Source organism: Fundulus heteroclitus, chromosome 15 (assembly GCF_011125445.2).
Source record: "Fundulus heteroclitus isolate FHET01 chromosome 15, MU-UCD_Fhet_4.1, whole genome shotgun sequence".
Classification (NCBI taxonomy): domain Eukaryota; kingdom Metazoa; phylum Chordata; class Actinopteri; order Cyprinodontiformes; family Fundulidae; genus Fundulus; species Fundulus heteroclitus.
Genome location: NC_046375.1, coordinates 894,637 through 900,292, shown reverse-complemented (window position 1 = coordinate 900,292; position 5,656 = coordinate 894,637). Strand labels below are relative to the sequence as shown.

Here is a 5,656-nt window from a genome sequence, read left to right as displayed (position 1 = left end):
AAACAGATTTTCATCATCAAAAGAATCAGGTAGTCCTTCGATGAATTTAATCTTTTTATTCATTTTCTGCAATACATACTTTGAAAACAGGTGTAAATCCAAACGATATTTACAGGAACAACATCCATAACATGGTTACAATTCTGCAGAACAGTTTTAACAAAAAAAGATTTTCCACAGCCACTCGGCCCTGCTATTAGAAGTGAAAAAGGGGTTTTGAATCTAGGATCGAATTCAACCTCCTGTGTTTCATGGGAGAGAGACATTTTTTCCCCCTCAGTTAACCTTTTAATAGCCAAATGGAAGGGTTGTCCCATCAGGAAAAAGCCTTCGTTTATCATACACGACGCGCACCTTTTTCTGAAATGCTGCATTTTGAAGCTGGAAGCTCCTTTTATTCCTTCTGATGGTGTGCTGTGGAGCCTGTAAAACATCCCCTGTAGAACCTTGCAGATAACCTTCTACCAGGTCTTTCACGCTGTCAAAATTCACCCTCTCACTGCACTGATGAGTCTGAGTGATGCCTTTAAACTTCATCACCACTTGTTTTCGGTGTCTCGTCTGGTAAGCATAGCTCTTTGGGCCTGCGGAAACATACTCTTGTATAAAATCACCTGATAATTCATCAGTCAAGTCCCCAAGAAGGTTACCGAGCTTGAGGGAGGTCTGACCCGGTTTAACCACATAGATCAGACTGTCCGTGTCAATGTACAGAACGCGGTCCTGAAGTTGCTCAAGACAGGTGTACAATTTCAGACGCGCGTGGGCAGTTGTAAAGGCAGCAATGAAGACGTTATTCACCTTGTTGGGTGGAGAAATACAACGCTTGCTGTATTTCCACTGAACCATGCACATTTCATCATTCAGGAAGTGAAAGTAGCTGACTGCGTATTTACCTGAAAAAAGGAAGTTAAAAAATTCTTCGGGCTCGCTCACAATGCTTGTCTGAGCCAAATCATTTCTCTGTGCAAATTTGCCCCAAAAACTGTTCAGACACAATTTAGCAACTTGTCTTTTAGCCGGATTCACCTCAATCTTCCGTACATCTAGCTGGATGCCTTGCTCAGGTTTGTAGTCTGCCACATATTTCAAACGACTTTCCTCGTCCGTAGCCTCAGCCGGAAAACCTGAAGCCTCCTGCTTACCCTTGAGAAAAGTGTGGATATACGGTTTAAAGATTGAACTGCTCTGTTTTTTAAAATGCCAAACCTCAGTGATTTTAGCAAGCCTATATCCCAGCTCAAGAGCCTTGTTGAATTCCACACTTACCCATACACCTGTTAGCGCTCTCTCTTGGTCAGAGTGGGTACAAGGGCCCGTCTGGTTATTTAACTCGGCGCAAGCCCGGCACAGTGTGAACACCAGTTTACCGGTAGAGGTCCTGTATGGCAAAACGGGAAAAAACAGACCACGAGGCGGGTACACGGTCGCTCTGATAAGTCCAAAGTAGCTACGGGGATCGTCGAAATCTTTGCATATGATTTCGGGATGGCCTAGTGGATAGCTGCAGCTAGCATTCACAAACGGATACAGAGACGTGAAGTCTACATAATGCACCGATTCCTCGAACCCTGCAGTGTACCTCAGCCTGAGGGCACTGGTTCTCCCCCCAAACAGAGCGTCCCGCGGGCAAAGAGGTGCCGGGGCTTTGAAACAGTCCAGAAACCTTTTGAGACCAGAGTGTGACGCCTTCATTAAATCCCAGCTATGCTCCCACATAACCTCCAGGTGCACCCCGTAAACCGATTGCAATACCCTGGCTCTCTCGATGGTAGCTGCATGGAACCTTTCATAGCAGACTCCTCTGAGCGGGCATTTCTGGTCAGCTGGAAAGCAGGTGGGACAACCGTGATAAAAACATCCATTGAACTCAAACACAGTCTTTACTCCTCGAATCTCTGCAAATCCATCGACATAATACGGCCCTACTTTCATTTCACCTCGATTAAGAGCATGTTGAATGAAAATGCCCCGTTCAGCAGCTACCCACTCCAGCCATTGAATGGAGGCGTCTGAAAAAGTCTTGCACTGACGCCGATAATCCACCGGGGAAGGTATGGCTAGTGTATTAGGCGGAAGGAAATTTGCCGTAAAAACATTCATACAAGCTGACGCTATTGTGATGCTTTTAAAAGGATCGACGTTTGTCTCTTTAAAGAACTCTTCTCTGAATTTTACACAAGCCCTGAAGAGAATTTCCACATCATTCTGACAATAATAAAGAGCTTCTTTTTTAAAGTCAAAGGGATGCTTACAGGCCTCGCTGTACCAAATGGAAAAACGCTCCTGCTCAGCAGGGCTCATGTGCTCCACAGCGTAGAAGCAGGGTGGAGGAAGCGGGCCGATGTAGTTCAATGTCTTCTCAGAGGAGAACAAGTGAGGGAAAAAACCCTTACAGTGATCAGTGAAACCCAACGCTTTTGGCATTTGACTGAGTTTCATTGTAAGGAATGAGAGACTGTCGATGAATTTGAGACTGTAATCAGGCTCAGTAAAACAAAGGATTTTACTCCCCTGTGTGATCAAGAACGGTTTGATGCCGAGCTTAACCATCTCACTTAGAATCAAGTATGAGTCAAACCCGCGACTGTTGTGGGCTAGAAAAGAATGACCTCTGAAACGAGTTTTTCTGAAATGAAGCAGAAAATCCCTGACGCAGTTCAAACCATAAGAACACCAAACATCCCCAGCCAAAGTTTTTGTACTTACAAGATACGGGATGTGCTTTTCAGTTTGATCTGTAAAAGTTTCAAAATCATAAAAAACTAGCTTATCGCGGAGTTGCGCATCAGCCAGGGTCGGTTGAATATAGCACAGATGATCATTTAACGTGACATCTGCACCGTGAGGCACTTTCTGACGACAGACCGTGCACTTTGTTGAACAATCGTGGGGCTTGCTCTGTCCACCTGCGGCTACAAAATAAAGCTGTTTACACACAGGGCAGAACTTTGTCGTGTCACAGTTACTTACGAGCTTCCCAAGTTTAGGTCTCAGTGTGGGTTCTCTGTGTTTAGCTAAGCAGATGGAATTACGACAGATTCGTTTACAATCTATGCACTGCACAGGGCTGTATTGCTGGAGAGTACAATTTGAGTCGAGGCATACCGAGCAGTGACCCTTACAGCTATGCGTGCCAATGTTGTCGTAACCGCTAAAGCAGTAGCCACAAATGTGCCTGGAGCCTGTGAAACCTGTGAGACTCTTTATTCCATAATAATGGTTTTTGAACAGAAGCAGGAAAAGGGGATTTGAACGATCTGAAAAGCCTGTCTGAAATTTACGAAGCACTGCCTCCTTGTCGTCTTTGAAGAAAACAACAATTTTCCTTTTGACTATCTCTTCAAATTTATGCACATCGCTGAAAGTCACAGGAGTTTGCTCAGTGAGGCCGGCTGTCCGTTGCCACAGTGAGGCTTGATGCATGGCTTGGGCATCTGTAAAAGCAGGGTTACAAAGATGTGCTAGACTGGCAGCAAAGCAAAGCTGATTAGAAGCATTTTCAACAATATACATGTGACGTCGTTTTTTATCAGCTCACAGTCCAACGTTTTTGCCGCCTTGCGTTTTGCACCGCCGTGAGGGTTTCGTACAATCTGAAGTACTATTTCCAAGTTTTCCGGTCCTGACAATTCTTCATTAGACTGTGTTAACTCGTCTAAAAATTCCAGAAATGCAGGCAGAACTGAATCACCATCGTCATTTACCTGAACCGCTGTATGGCGGGAAAACCCTTCCCCGATTAATTCAAGTTGTATAACATCATTGCGTGATGCTGAATGTAAAACAGAGTCCGCCAGCTCTGTGAGAAGATGATAAACCTGTGTGTAAAATTCGGCGGGGTTAGGAACTTCACCGGGTCGTGAAGCTGTCACGCTGAAAGGACGTCTTATTTCTGTTACATTAAATCGCTTACGCTGAATGCCGGGGTTAAATGCTGGCTGAGACTGACTCGTGCTTGGCTGATACTCCGGGTTAGACGTGGGAACGACAGATGCGCTCGAGCATGGCTGTTGAGGGGAACTGGATGAGGGATTCTGCAAAACAGTATGCGAAGAACCAGACCGGTCACGTTCACCTCTTTCGACTACACTTTGATTTAAATGACCCCCTTGCTGTTGCTGCTGCTGCCGCTGCGGGAACGGATGGCTTGTAGGATTGGGGGTTAATGTTTGAGAGACAGAAACATTTAATTGATGGACAGCTTCTTCTAGTGATAATAAACGTTCATAATTCGAACCCGACTGCGTATGACCCTGCTGCCTATCCGGTGAATTACCTGGATTTAAATCCGCAAACCCCAGCCCCTGCTGAACGGGTATATTTCGAAGGTCGTTAACCATTTGCGTGATGTCACTTAAAACATTTGTAACTCGTTGTTGAAATTCTAGCGAGTCGTTCAAAGACGTGATTGATTGAGAGAAAGAATCATTTAGCTCGCTAACGGTTTGTTCTAACCATAGAAACCGTTCAAAATCCCAATCCGGGTCACTCTGCCCCTGAAGTCTGACAGGAGATCCTGGGGTAAGATTTACAGATTCGGTTGCATGCTGAACAGGGAGATTCCGGAGCTGATTTACAGCCTCAACAATTCCATCCAGAGCCTCTCTGATCTGTTGACTTTCCATTTTTTTTTTTTAAAACAGAGGTCACAACTTAGCTGGTTAACGGTACTGGCATTGACGGGTCAACCAGCTCAACCATCAGAGTCTCGCAGTAATTCAGAAGCGCAGCAGTTTTCCGGCGGTAGAGGGTAGCTTGACGTCCCGTAGAAACTGGCATATGCGTTACTGTCCATGCAGCGGCTGTAATAAAAGAAAGAAAAAATATATAATTATCGTACATAATGAGTATTGAATAAAAAAAAGTATTATATTACAAACAAATTCTTTGAAAGCATTCAACTTAAGATGTACCATCAATAAATGGACCAGCCGCACGCGCTTTGATGATTAACCGCTTGAAGTTTTGCTGAATTCTCAGGACTGACGAACACAGGCTTCTGAGACTCCGCCTCTTCTTGTGTTTTCCTGCGTCACGGCGGATGACCGATGCTACTACAAATTAAAATAAGCAGACGGTGACAGTTTTAAAACGGGGGTAATACACGGAAAGAAAAAGATGACAGAAAAGAATAAATAAAAATAGGCTAAGGGCTACAAGGGCTGCAGTTTAGAACTGCAACCCTACCATTTCACTGCCAATGTGTTACCAGCAGCACCACAAACTCATTGTCAACTCACCAGGGTGCTGAGCAGATGAGGCAGGACGAGACCAATCATGTGCTGATGCTTCTGATGCTGCTGCCTCAGCTTCTGCTGCTTCTGCTGCTGCTACTAGCTCGGTGTCAATATTCTCGTGTACAGACTGAATTGTTACTGTAGAAATAGTAAGCAGAGAGACAGCCTTTTTTTTAAACAAGGTAATACATGAAGAAGAAGAAGAAGAAGAAATGATAAATAAATAATAATAACATATAGCATAGAACACTTGCAGGCTTACCGTCCGTCTGGCCAAATGTATCGGGATGAGGCTGTATTCCTGCCGCAAAGAGTGCTTGAGCAACAATGTCACGGTGGGTTGTTACTGTGGGTAAATGAATAAATGCACTAAATGAGCCGGACTAATTCAGAAAATGTACCATCAGAGTTAGTTT

At 44.6% G+C, this 5,656-nt stretch overlaps 1 long non-coding RNA gene across 1 annotated transcript; it reads right to left on the bottom strand.

Moving 5' to 3' along the window:
• Window positions 1-4,640: 4,640 nt before the first annotated feature.
• Window positions 4,641-5,058, bottom strand: LOC118566124. The gene is made up of 2 exons (XR_004932818.1): window positions 4,917-5,058; window positions 4,641-4,805 (listed from the first exon to the last, which is right to left on the bottom strand). It is a non-coding gene; the product is annotated as an uncharacterized LOC118566124 (long non-coding RNA).
• Between the last annotated feature and the right edge of the window lie 598 nt (window positions 5,059-5,656).